This window comes from Mytilus edulis, unplaced genomic scaffold (assembly GCF_963676685.1).
Source record: "Mytilus edulis unplaced genomic scaffold, xbMytEdul2.2 SCAFFOLD_2015, whole genome shotgun sequence".
NCBI lineage: Eukaryota > Metazoa > Mollusca > Bivalvia > Mytilida > Mytilidae > Mytilus > Mytilus edulis.
The window spans coordinates 1-12,035 of record NW_027268228.1 but is presented as its reverse complement, the minus strand read 5'-3'; the positions used below and the strand labels follow the sequence as shown (position 1 = coordinate 12,035).

Here is a 12,035-nt window from a genome sequence, read left to right as displayed (position 1 = left end):
ATTGGGAACTATTTTTATACATTTGGCTAAGGTATGCAAGGTATGTCATCTTTCAAGGGTGTAGCATATCACGGGCTGATGTCTATTGCCAGTAAATTTGTGTATTTATTGTAAAGAATCAAGTTCTGCGGAAGTTGGTCATGTGATGTTAAAAATGTGGCCTATTTTAAAGTAATGTTTTCATGAACACCTTACTCAATATTTATAATTAGGACATGACAAAATCTCAATCACGATGAACGGAAAAGTCAGCGTTCTTTATATTTAATATAATTATTCGCATTTTATTTAACATAACATAACAGGAGCGTCCAAACTATATATTGATCCAATCAATAAAGTAAATGTAAAACATAACATAGTAAGTGAAATAAAAAGATTCTTCGAAATCATTTATAATGCAGACGTTTACCGAGAAATCAACTGATGTATAAAAGCTTAAGTTTTATGTCACTTTGTAACATTGCTCCGGTGGCACAATCGGTTAGCGCGCCGTACTTATAGACAGTACCTTCACTGTGCATAGCACAGTATGAGGAATGCGGAGGTTGTGAGTTCGATCCTCACCCGGAGCAATTAGTTTTTTACCATTCAATTTATTAAATTCGATCCCTTCTTGTTACGCATGTCAACTTGTTACGATCAAAATCTCTTTGACAAGGAAATGTGTATCGACAAAAACATGAAGATACCCGGATTTTATTTGTGAGTTTGAGTATGCCTTTCAGAGTACACGTGTCGTTTTGATTGCATATCAATTAACAGTCGTATAATTTCGATGTAAATTTACATGGACAGTTTTCCATTCTTTTTATCTAACCAACAGCATGGTCGACGGTGTATAGGTACTCAAAAATAGAAAGAAAAAAAAATTGAAAGGTCCATTCGAAAGACTATCTGTCTTGGCATGATTTGAAATATGTGAATTTTCTTCCGATTGACGAAGACTGATCACTAGGCATCAGCAAAACACCTCAGCTTCTTCCCTGACTCGTATTGATTTGAAAGGTCCAATTTCTGAGACGATAATACCTCTCTAGTATCGTTACAGTCTATTACTTGAATGTATAAAATTCTGCTGATTGTTCCACTAATATGTGCTATTTCTTTGCAAGACTGTATATCTAAGAATTGACTTGGTGCACACACTCTATTTGCCTGAAGCTATTATATTAACAAGTTATTTTTGCAATGTTACGCCTTTAATATATCATTCATAGTGGATTTTATGTCTTTGTTACTTTATTATTATCATTCAAACAAGAAAGAAAAACCCAGTCAAATAGTTTCCGAGAATATAATCTCACATTGAAGAAAAGAACAAATCCTCGGCTAAAAAGGGAAGGTGACAAAAATATATCCCGTGAGGCGGAGTCGAACCACCGACCTAGAGATTCCTAGATTCTATCACACTACAGTCTCCCGCTCTACCAACTGAGCTATCACGGGCTGATGTCTATTGCCAGTAAATTTGTGTATTTATTGTAAAGAATCAAGTTCTGCGGAAGTTGGTCATGTGATGTTAAAAATGTGGCCTATTTTAAAGTAATGTTTTCATGAACACCTTACTCAATATTTATAATTAGGACATGACAAAATCTCAATCACGATGAACGGAAAAGTCAGCGTTCTTTATATTTAATATAATTATTCGCATTTTATTTAACATAACATAACAGGAGCGTCCAAACTATATATTGATCCAATCAATAAAGTAAATGTAAAACATAACATAGTAAGTGAAATAAAAAGATTCTTCGAAATCATTTATAATGCAGACGTTTACCGAGAAATCAACTGATGTATAAAAGCTTAAGTTTTATGTCACTTTGTAACATTGCTCCGGTGGCACAATCGGTTAGCGCGCCGTACTTATAGACAGTACCTTCACTGTGCATAGCACAGTATGAGGAATGCGGAGGTTGTGAGTTCGATCCTCACCCGGAGCAATTAGTTTTTTACCATTCAATTTATTAAATTCGATCCCTTCTTGTTACGCATGTCAACTTGTTACGATCAAAATCTCTTTGACAAGGAAATGTGTATCGACAAAAACATGAAGATACCCGGATTTTATTTGTGAGTTTGAGTATGCCTTTCAGAGTACACGTGTCGTTTTGATTGCATATCAATTAACAGTCGTATAATTTCGATGTAAATTTACATGGACAGTTTTCCATTCTTTTTATCTAACCAACAGCATGGTCGACGGTGTATAGGTACTCAAAAATAGAAAGAAAAAAAAATTGAAAGGTCCATTCGAAAGACTATCTGTCTTGGCATGATTTGAAATATGTGAATTTTCTTCCGATTGACGAAGACTGATCACTAGGCATCAGCAAAACACCTCAGCTTCTTCCCTGACTCGTATTGATTTGAAAGGTCCAATTTCTGAGACGATAATACCTCTCTAGTATCGTTACAGTCTATTACTTGAATGTATAAAATTCTGCTGATTGTTCCCACTAATATGTGCTATTTCTTTGCAAGACTGTATATCTAAGAATTGACTTGGTGCACACACTCTATTTGCCTGAAGCTATTATATTAACAAGTTATTTTTGCAATGTTACGCCTTTAATATATCATTCATAGTGGATTTTATGTCTTTGTTACTTTATTATTATCATTCAAACAAGAAAGAAAAACCCAGTCAAATAGTTTCCGAGAATATAATCTCACATTGAAGAAAAGAACAAATCCTCGGCTAAAAAGGGAAGGTGACAAAAATATATCCGTGAGGCGGAGTCGAACCACCGACCTAGAGATTCCTAGATTCTATCACACTACAGTCTCCCGCTCTACCAACTGAGCTATCACGGGCTGATGTCTATTGCCAGTAAATTTGTGTATTTATTGTAAAGAATCAAGTTCTGCGGAAGTTGGTCATGTGATGTTAAAAATGTGGCCTATTTTAAAGTAATGTTTTCATGAACACCTTACTCAATATTTATAATTAGGACATGACAAAATCTCAATCACGATGAACGGAAAAGTCAGCGTTCTTTATATTTAATATAATTATTCGCATTTTATTTAACATAACATAACAGGAGCGTCCAAACTATATATTGATCCAATCAATAAAGTAAATGTAAAACATAACATAGTAAGTGAAATAAAAAGATTCTTCGAAATCATTTATAATGCAGACGTTTACCGAGAAATCAACTGATGTATAAAAGCTTAAGTTTTATGTCACTTTGTAACATTGCTCCGGTGGCACAATCGGTTAGCGCGCCGTACTTATAGACAGTACCTTCACTGTGCATAGCACAGTATGAGGAATGCGGAGGTTGTGAGTTCGATCCTCACCCGGAGCAATTAGTTTTTTACCATTCAATTTATTAAATTCGATCCCTTCTTGTTACGCATGTCAACTTGTTACGATCAAAATCTCTTTGACAAGGAAATGTGTATCGACAAAAACATGAAGATACCCGGATTTTATTTGTGAGTTTGAGTATGCCTTTCAGAGTACACGTGTCGTTTTGATTGCATATCAATTAACAGTCGTATAATTTCGATGTAAATTTACATGGACAGTTTTCCATTCTTTTTATCTAACCAACAGCATGGTCGACGGTGTATAGGTACTCAAAAATAGAAAGAAAAAAAATTGAAAGGTCCATTCGAAAGACTATCTGTCTTGGCATGATTTGAAATATGTGAATTTTCTTCCGATTGACGAAGACTGATCACTAGGCATCAGCAAAACACCTCAGCTTCTTCCCTGACTCGTATTGATTTGAAAGGTCCAATTTCTGAGACGATAATACCTCTCTAGTATCGTTACAGTCTATTACTTGAATGTATAAAATTCTGCTGATTGTTCCCACTAATATGTGCTATTTCTTTGCAAGACTGTATATCTAAGAATTGACTTGGTGCACACACTCTATTTGCCTGAAGCTATTATATTAACAAGTTATTTTTGCAATGTTACGCCTTTAATATATCATTCATAGTGGATTTTATGTCTTTGTTACTTTATTATTATCATTCAAACAAGAAAGAAAAACCCAGTCAAATAGTTTCCGAGAATATAATCTCACATTGAAGAAAAGAACAAATCCTCGGCTAAAAAGGGAAGGTGACAAAAATATATCCCGTGAGGCGGAGTCGAACCACCGACCTAGAGATTCCTAGATTCTATCACACTACAGTCTCCCGCTCTACCAACTGAGCTATCACGGGCTGATGTCTATTGCCAGTAAATTTGTGTATTTATTGTAAAGAATCAAGTTCTGCGGAAGTTGGTCATGTGATGTTAAAAATGTGGCCTATTTTAAAGTAATGTTTTCATGAACACCTTACTCAATATTTATAATTAGGACATGACAAAATCTCAATCACGATGAACGGAAAAGTCAGCGTTCTTTATATTTAATATAATTATTCGCATTTTATTTAACATAACATAACAGGAGCGTCCAAACTATATATTGATCCAATCAATAAAGTAAATGTAAAACATAACATAGTAAGTGAAATAAAAAGATTCTTCGAAATCATTTATAATGCAGACGTTTACCGAGAAATCAACTGATGTATAAAAGCTTAAGTTTTATGTCACTTTGTAACATTGCTCCGGTGGCACAATCGGTTAGCGCGCCGTACTTATAGACAGTACCTTCACTGTGCATAGCACAGTATGAGGAATGCGGAGGTTGTGAGTTCGATCCTCACCCGGAGCAATTAGTTTTTTACCATTCAATTTATTAAATTCGATCCCTTCTTGTTACGCATGTCAACTTGTTACGATCAAAATCTCTTTGACAAGGAAATGTGTATCGACAAAAACATGAAGATACCCGGATTTTATTTGTGAGTTTGAGTATGCCTTTCAGAGTACACGTGTCGTTTTGATTGCATATCAATTAACAGTCGTATAATTTCGATGTAAATTTACATGGACAGTTTTCCATTCTTTTTATCTAACCAACAGCATGGTCGACGGTGTATAGGTACTCAAAAATAGAAAGAAAAAAAAATTGAAAGGTCCATTCGAAAGACTATCTGTCTTGGCATGATTTGAAATATGTGAATTTTCTTCCGATTGACGAAGACTGATCACTAGGCATCAGCAAAACACCTCAGCTTCTTCCCTGACTCGTATTGATTTGAAAGGTCCAATTTCTGAGACGATAATACCTCTCTAGTATCGTTACAGTCTATTACTTGAATGTATAAAATTCTGCTGATTGTTCCCACTAATATGTGCTATTTCTTTGCAAGACTGTATATCTAAGAATTGACTTGGTGCACACACTCTATTTGCCTGAAGCTATTATATTAACAAGTTATTTTTGCAATGTTACGCCTTTAATATATCATTCATAGTGGATTTTATGTCTTTGTTACTTTATTATTATCATTCAAACAAGAAAGAAAAACCCAGTCAAATAGTTTCCGAGAATATAATCTCACATTGAAGAAAAGAACAAATCCTCGGCTAAAAAGGGAAGGTGACAAAAATATATCCCGTGAGGCGGAGTCGAACCACCGACCTAGAGATTCCTAGATTCTATCACACTACAGTCTCCCGCTCTACCAACTGAGCTATCACGGGCTGATGTCTATTGCCAGTAAATTTGTGTATTTATTGTAAAGAATCAAGTTCTGCGGAAGTTGGTCATGTGATGTTAAAAATGTGGCCTATTTTAAAGTAATGTTTTCATGAACACCTTACTCAATATTTATAATTAGGACATGACAAAATCTCAATCACGATGAACGGAAAAGTCAGCGTTCTTTATATTTAATATAATTATTCGCATTTTATTTAACATAACATAACAGGAGCGTCCAAACTATATATTGATCCAATCAATAAAGTAAATGTAAAACATAACATAGTAAGTGAAATAAAAAGATTCTTCGAAATCATTTATAATGCAGACGTTTACCGAGAAATCAACTGATGTATAAAAGCTTAAGTTTTATGTCACTTTGTAACATTGCTCCGGTGGCACAATCGGTTAGCGCGCCGTACTTATAGACAGTACCTTCACTGTGCATAGCACAGTATGAGGAATGCGGAGGTTGTGAGTTCGATCCTCACCCGGAGCAATTAGTTTTTTACCATTCAATTTATTAAATTCGATCCCTTCTTGTTACGCATGTCAACTTGTTACGATCAAAATCTCTTTGACAAGGAAATGTGTATCGACAAAAACATGAAGATACCCGGATTTTATTTGTGAGTTTGAGTATGCCTTTCAGAGTACACGTGTCGTTTTGATTGCATATCAATTAACAGTCGTATAATTTCGATGTAAATTTACATGGACAGTTTTCCATTCTTTTTATCTAACCAACAGCATGGTCGACGGTGTATAGGTACTCAAAAATAGAAAGAAAAAAAAATTGAAAGGTCCATTCGAAAGACTATCTGTCTTGGCATGATTTGAAATATGTGAATTTTCTTCCGATTGACGAAGACTGATCACTAGGCATCAGCAAAACACCTCAGCTTCTTCCCTGACTCGTATTGATTTGAAAGGTCCAATTTCTGAGACGATAATACCTCTCTAGTATCGTTACAGTCTATTACTTGAATGTATAAAATTCTGCTGATTGTTCCCACTAATATGTGCTATTTCTTTGCAAGACTGTATATCTAAGAATTGACTTGGTGCACACACTCTATTTGCCTGAAGCTATTATATTAACAAGTTATTTTTGCAATGTTACGCCTTTAATATATCATTCATAGTGGATTTTATGTCTTTGTTACTTTATTATTATCATTCAAACAAGAAAGAAAAACCCAGTCAAATAGTTTCCGAGAATATAATCTCACATTGAAGAAAAGAACAAATCCTCGGCTAAAAAGGGAAGGTGACAAAAATATATCCCGTGAGGCGGAGTCGAACCACCGACCTAGAGATTCCTAGATTCTATCACACTACAGTCTCCCGCTCTACCAACTGAGCTATCACGGGCTGATGTCTATTGCCAGTAAATTTGTGTATTTATTGTAAAGAATCAAGTTCTGCGGAAGTTGGTCATGTGATGTTAAAAATGTGGCCTATTTTAAAGTAATGTTTTCATGAACACCTTACTCAATATTTATAATTAGGACATGACAAAATCTCAATCACGATGAACGGAAAAGTCAGCGTTCTTTATATTTAATATAATTATTCGCATTTTATTTAACATAACATAACAGGAGCGTCCAAACTATATATTGATCCAATCAATAAAGTAAATGTAAAACATAACATAGTAAGTGAAATAAAAAGATTCTTCGAAATCATTTATAATGCAGACGTTTACCGAGAAATCAACTGATGTATAAAAGCTTAAGTTTTATGTCACTTTGTAACATTGCTCCGGTGGCACAATCGGTTAGCGCGCCGTACTTATAGACAGTACCTTCACTGTGCATAGCACAGTATGAGGAATGCGGAGGTTGTGAGTTCGATCCTCACCCGGAGCAATTAGTTTTTTACCATTCAATTTATTAAATTCGATCCCTTCTTGTTACGCATGTCAACTTGTTACGATCAAAATCTCTTTGACAAGGAAATGTGTATCGACAAAAACATGAAGATACCGGATTTTATTTGTGAGTTTGAGTATGCCTTTCAGAGTACACGTGTCGTTTTGATTGCATATCAATTAACAGTCGTATAATTTCGATGTAAATTTACATGGACAGTTTTCCATTCTTTTTATCTAACCAACAGCATGGTCGACGGTGTATAGGTACTCAAAAATAGAAAGAAAAAAAAATTGAAAGGTCCATTCGAAAGACTATCTGTCTTGGCATGATTTGAAATATGTGAATTTTCTTCCGATTGACGAAGACTGATCACTAGGCATCAGCAAAACACCTCAGCTTCTTCCCTGACTCGTATTGATTTGAAAGGTCCAATTTCTGAGACGATAATACCTCTCTAGTATCGTTACAGTCTATTACTTGAATGTATAAAATTCTGCTGATTGTTCCCACTAATATGTGCTATTTCTTTGCAAGACTGTATATCTAAGAATTGACTTGGTGCACACACTCTATTTGCCTGAAGCTATTATATTAACAAGTTATTTTTGCAATGTTACGCCTTTAATATATCATTCATAGTGGATTTTATGTCTTTGTTACTTTATTATTATCATTCAAACAAGAAAGAAAAACCCAGTCAAATAGTTTCCGAGAATATAATCTCACATTGAAGAAAAGAACAAATCCTCGGCTAAAAAGGGAAGGTGACAAAAATATATCCCGTGAGGCGGAGTCGAACCACCGACCTAGAGATTCCTAGATTCTATCACACTACAGTCTCCCGCTCTACCAACTGAGCTATCACGGGCTGATGTCTATTGCCAGTAAATTTGTGTATTTATTGTAAAGAATCAAGTTCTGCGGAAGTTGGTCATGTGATGTTAAAAATGTGGCCTATTTTAAAGTAATGTTTTCATGAACACCTTACTCAATATTTATAATTAGGACATGACAAAATCTCAATCACGATGAACGGAAAAGTCAGCGTTCTTTATATTTAATATAATTATTCGCATTTTATTTAACATAACATAACAGGAGCGTCCAAACTATATATTGATCCAATCAATAAAGTAAATGTAAAACATAACATAGTAAGTGAAATAAAAAGATTCTTCGAAATCATTTATAATGCAGACGTTTACCGAGAAATCAACTGATGTATAAAAGCTTAAGTTTTATGTCACTTTGTAACATTGCTCCGGTGGCACAATCGGTTAGCGCGCCGTACTTATAGACAGTACCTTCACTGTGCATAGCACAGTATGAGGAATGCGGAGGTTGTGAGTTCGATCCTCACCCGGAGCAATTAGTTTTTTACCATTCAATTTATTAAATTCGATCCCTTCTTGTTACGCATGTCAACTTGTTACGATCAAAATCTCTTTGACAAGGAAATGTGTATCGACAAAAACATGAAGATACCCGGATTTTATTTGTGAGTTTGAGTATGCCTTTCAGAGTACACGTGTCGTTTTGATTGCATATCAATTAACAGTCGTATAATTTCGATGTAAATTTACATGGACAGTTTTCCATTCTTTTTATCTAACCAACAGCATGGTCGACGGTGTATAGGTACTCAAAAATAGAAAGAAAAAAAAATTGAAAGGTCCATTCGAAAGACTATCTGTCTTGGCATGATTTGAAATATGTGAATTTTCTTCCGATTGACGAAGACTGATCACTAGGCATCAGCAAAACACCTCAGCTTCTTCCCTGACTCGTATTGATTTGAAAGGTCCAATTTCTGAGACGATAATACCTCTCTAGTATCGTTACAGTCTATTACTTGAATGTATAAAATTCTGCTGATTGTTCCCACTAATATGTGCTATTTCTTTGCAAGACTGTATATCTAAGAATTGACTTGGTGCACACACTCTATTTGCCTGAAGCTATTATATTAACAAGTTATTTTTGCAATGTTACGCCTTTAATATATCATTCATAGTGGATTTTATGTCTTTGTTACTTTATTATTATCATTCAAACAAGAAAGAAAAACCCAGTCAAATAGTTTCCGAGAATATAATCTCACATTGAAGAAAAGAACAAATCCTCGGCTAAAAAGGGAAGGTGACAAAAATATATCCCGTGAGGCGGAGTCGAACCACCGACCTAGAGATTCCTAGATTCTATCACACTACAGTCTCCCGCTCTACCAACTGAGCTATCACGGGCTGATGTCTATTGCCAGTAAATTTGTGTATTTATTGTAAAGAATCAAGTTCTGCGGAAGTTGGTCATGTGATGTTAAAAATGTGGCCTATTTTAAAGTAATGTTTTCATGAACACCTTACTCAATATTTATAATTAGGACATGACAAAATCTCAATCACGATGAACGGAAAAGTCAGCGTTCTTTATATTTAATATAATTATTCGCATTTTATTTAACATAACATAACAGGAGCGTCCAAACTATATATTGATCCAATCAATAAAGTAAATGTAAAACATAACATAGTAAGTGAAATAAAAAGATTCTTCGAAATCATTTATAATGCAGACGTTTACCGAGAAATCAACTGATGTATAAAAGCTTAAGTTTTATGTCACTTTGTAACATTGCTCCGGTGGCACAATCGGTTAGCGCGCCGTACTTATAGACAGTACCTTCACTGTGCATAGCACAGTATGAGGAATGCGGAGGTTGTGAGTTCGATCCTCACCCGGAGCAATTAGTTTTTTACCATTCAATTTATTAAATTCGATCCCTTCTTGTTACGCATGTCAACTTGTTACGATCAAAATCTCTTTGACAAGGAAATGTGTATCGACAAAAACATGAAGATACCCGGATTTTATTTGTGAGTTTGAGTATGCCTTTCAGAGTACACGTGTCGTTTTGATTGCATATCAATTAACAGTCGTATAATTTCGATGTAAATTTACATGGACAGTTTTCCATTCTTTTTATCTAACCAACAGCATGGTCGACGGTGTATAGGTACTCAAAAATAGAAAGAAAAAAAATTGAAAGGTCCATTCGAAAGACTATCTGTCTTGGCATGATTTGAAATATGTGAATTTTCTTCCGATTGACGAAGACTGATCACTAGGCATCAGCAAAACACCTCAGCTTCTTCCCTGACTCGTATTGATTTGAAAGGTCCAATTTCTGAGACGATAATACCTCTCTAGTATCGTTACAGTCTATTACTTGAATGTATAAAATTCTGCTGATTGTTCCCACTAATATGTGCTATTTCTTTGCAAGACTGTATATCTAAGAATTGACTTGGTGCACACACTCTATTTGCCTGAAGCTATTATATTAACAAGTTATTTTTGCAATGTTACGCCTTTAATATATCATTCATAGTGGATTTTATGTCTTTGTTACTTTATTATTATCATTCAAACAAGAAAGAAAAACCCAGTCAAATAGTTTCCGAGAATATAATCTCACATTGAAGAAAAGAACAAATCCTCGGCTAAAAAGGGAAGGTGACAAAAATATATCCCGTGAGGCGGAGTCGAACCACCGACCTAGAGATTCCTAGATTCTATCACACTACAGTCTCCCGCTCTACCAACTGAGCTATCACGGGCTGATGTCTATTGCCAGTAAATTTGTGTATTTATTGTAAAGAATCAAGTTCTGCGGAAGTTGGTCATGTGATGTTAAAAATGTGGCCTATTTTAAAGTAATGTTTTCATGAACACCTTACTCAATATTTATAATTAGGACATGACAAAATCTCAATCACGATGAACGGAAAAGTCAGCGTTCTTTATATTTAATATAATTATTCGCATTTTATTTAACATAACATAACAGGAGCGTCCAAACTATATATTGATCCAATCAATAAAGTAAATGTAAAACATAACATAGTAAGTGAAATAAAAAGATTCTTCGAAATCATTTATAATGCAGACGTTTACCGAGAAATCAACTGATGTATAAAAGCTTAAGTTTTATGTCACTTTGTAACATTGCTCCGGTGGCACAATCGGTTAGCGCGCCGTACTTATAGACAGTACCTTCACTGTGCATAGCACAGTATGAGGAATGCGGAGGTTGTGAGTTCGATCCTCACCCGGAGCAATTAGTTTTTTACCATTCAATTTATTAAATTCGATCCCTTCTTGTTACGCATGTCAACTTGTTACGATCAAAATCTCTTTGACAAGGAAATGTGTATCGACAAAAACATGAAGATACCCGGATTTTATTTGTGAGTTTGAGTATGCCTTTCAGAGTACACGTGTCGTTTTGATTGCATATCAATTAACAGTCGTATAATTTCGATGTAAATTTACATGGACAGTTTTCCATTCTTTTTATCTAACCAACAGCATGGTCGACGGTGTATAGGTACTCAAAAATAGAAAGAAAAAAAAATTGAAAGGTCCATTCGAAAGACTATCTGTCTTGGCATGATTTGAAATATGTGAATTTTCTTCCGATTGACGAAGACTGATCACTAGGCATCAGCAAAACACCTCAGCTTCTTCCCTGACTCGTATTGATTTGAAAGGTCCAATTTCTGAGACGATAATACCTCTCTAG

General features: G+C 34.9%; 17 non-coding genes across 17 annotated transcripts; 9 read left to right on the top strand and 8 right to left on the bottom strand.

Annotated features, from left to right (window-relative positions):
- Positions 1-465: 465 nt before the first annotated feature.
- Trnai-uau (transfer RNA isoleucine (anticodon UAU)) lies at positions 466-575 on the top strand. Its single transcript has 2 exons — positions 466-503; positions 540-575. It is a non-coding gene; the product is annotated as a tRNA-Ile (tRNA).
- Positions 576-1,359: 784 nt separating this feature from the next.
- On the bottom strand, positions 1,360-1,449 carry Trnay-gua (transfer RNA tyrosine (anticodon GUA)). Its single transcript is given in 2 exon segments — positions 1,360-1,395; positions 1,413-1,449. It is a non-coding gene; the product is annotated as a tRNA-Tyr (tRNA).
- A 390-nt stretch (positions 1,450-1,839) lies between these two features.
- Trnai-uau (transfer RNA isoleucine (anticodon UAU)) lies at positions 1,840-1,949 on the top strand. The gene is made up of 2 exons: positions 1,840-1,877; positions 1,914-1,949. It is a non-coding gene; the product is annotated as a tRNA-Ile (tRNA).
- Positions 1,950-2,733: 784 nt separating this feature from the next.
- Trnay-gua (transfer RNA tyrosine (anticodon GUA)) lies at positions 2,734-2,823 on the bottom strand. The gene is given in 2 exon segments: positions 2,734-2,769; positions 2,787-2,823. It is a non-coding gene; the product is annotated as a tRNA-Tyr (tRNA).
- Positions 2,824-3,213: 390 nt separating this feature from the next.
- On the top strand, positions 3,214-3,323 carry Trnai-uau (transfer RNA isoleucine (anticodon UAU)). Its single transcript has 2 exons — positions 3,214-3,251; positions 3,288-3,323. It is a non-coding gene; the product is annotated as a tRNA-Ile (tRNA).
- Positions 3,324-4,107: 784 nt separating this feature from the next.
- On the bottom strand, positions 4,108-4,197 carry Trnay-gua (transfer RNA tyrosine (anticodon GUA)). Its single transcript is given in 2 exon segments — positions 4,108-4,143; positions 4,161-4,197. It is a non-coding gene; the product is annotated as a tRNA-Tyr (tRNA).
- A 390-nt stretch (positions 4,198-4,587) lies between these two features.
- On the top strand, positions 4,588-4,697 carry Trnai-uau (transfer RNA isoleucine (anticodon UAU)). The gene is made up of 2 exons: positions 4,588-4,625; positions 4,662-4,697. It is a non-coding gene; the product is annotated as a tRNA-Ile (tRNA).
- Positions 4,698-5,482: 785 nt separating this feature from the next.
- On the bottom strand, positions 5,483-5,572 carry Trnay-gua (transfer RNA tyrosine (anticodon GUA)). The gene is given in 2 exon segments: positions 5,483-5,518; positions 5,536-5,572. It is a non-coding gene; the product is annotated as a tRNA-Tyr (tRNA).
- A 390-nt stretch (positions 5,573-5,962) lies between these two features.
- Trnai-uau (transfer RNA isoleucine (anticodon UAU)) lies at positions 5,963-6,072 on the top strand. The gene is made up of 2 exons: positions 5,963-6,000; positions 6,037-6,072. It is a non-coding gene; the product is annotated as a tRNA-Ile (tRNA).
- Positions 6,073-6,857: 785 nt separating this feature from the next.
- Trnay-gua (transfer RNA tyrosine (anticodon GUA)) lies at positions 6,858-6,947 on the bottom strand. Its single transcript is given in 2 exon segments — positions 6,858-6,893; positions 6,911-6,947. It is a non-coding gene; the product is annotated as a tRNA-Tyr (tRNA).
- Positions 6,948-7,337: 390 nt separating this feature from the next.
- Positions 7,338-7,447, top strand: Trnai-uau (transfer RNA isoleucine (anticodon UAU)). Its single transcript has 2 exons — positions 7,338-7,375; positions 7,412-7,447. It is a non-coding gene; the product is annotated as a tRNA-Ile (tRNA).
- A 784-nt stretch (positions 7,448-8,231) lies between these two features.
- On the bottom strand, positions 8,232-8,321 carry Trnay-gua (transfer RNA tyrosine (anticodon GUA)). The gene is given in 2 exon segments: positions 8,232-8,267; positions 8,285-8,321. It is a non-coding gene; the product is annotated as a tRNA-Tyr (tRNA).
- Positions 8,322-8,711: 390 nt separating this feature from the next.
- Trnai-uau (transfer RNA isoleucine (anticodon UAU)) lies at positions 8,712-8,821 on the top strand. Its single transcript has 2 exons — positions 8,712-8,749; positions 8,786-8,821. It is a non-coding gene; the product is annotated as a tRNA-Ile (tRNA).
- Positions 8,822-9,606: 785 nt separating this feature from the next.
- Trnay-gua (transfer RNA tyrosine (anticodon GUA)) lies at positions 9,607-9,696 on the bottom strand. Its single transcript is given in 2 exon segments — positions 9,607-9,642; positions 9,660-9,696. It is a non-coding gene; the product is annotated as a tRNA-Tyr (tRNA).
- A 390-nt stretch (positions 9,697-10,086) lies between these two features.
- Trnai-uau (transfer RNA isoleucine (anticodon UAU)) lies at positions 10,087-10,196 on the top strand. Its single transcript has 2 exons — positions 10,087-10,124; positions 10,161-10,196. It is a non-coding gene; the product is annotated as a tRNA-Ile (tRNA).
- Positions 10,197-10,980: 784 nt separating this feature from the next.
- Positions 10,981-11,070, bottom strand: Trnay-gua (transfer RNA tyrosine (anticodon GUA)). Its single transcript is given in 2 exon segments — positions 10,981-11,016; positions 11,034-11,070. It is a non-coding gene; the product is annotated as a tRNA-Tyr (tRNA).
- A 390-nt stretch (positions 11,071-11,460) lies between these two features.
- Trnai-uau (transfer RNA isoleucine (anticodon UAU)) lies at positions 11,461-11,570 on the top strand. The gene is made up of 2 exons: positions 11,461-11,498; positions 11,535-11,570. It is a non-coding gene; the product is annotated as a tRNA-Ile (tRNA).
- Positions 11,571-12,035: the final 465 nt, after the last annotated feature.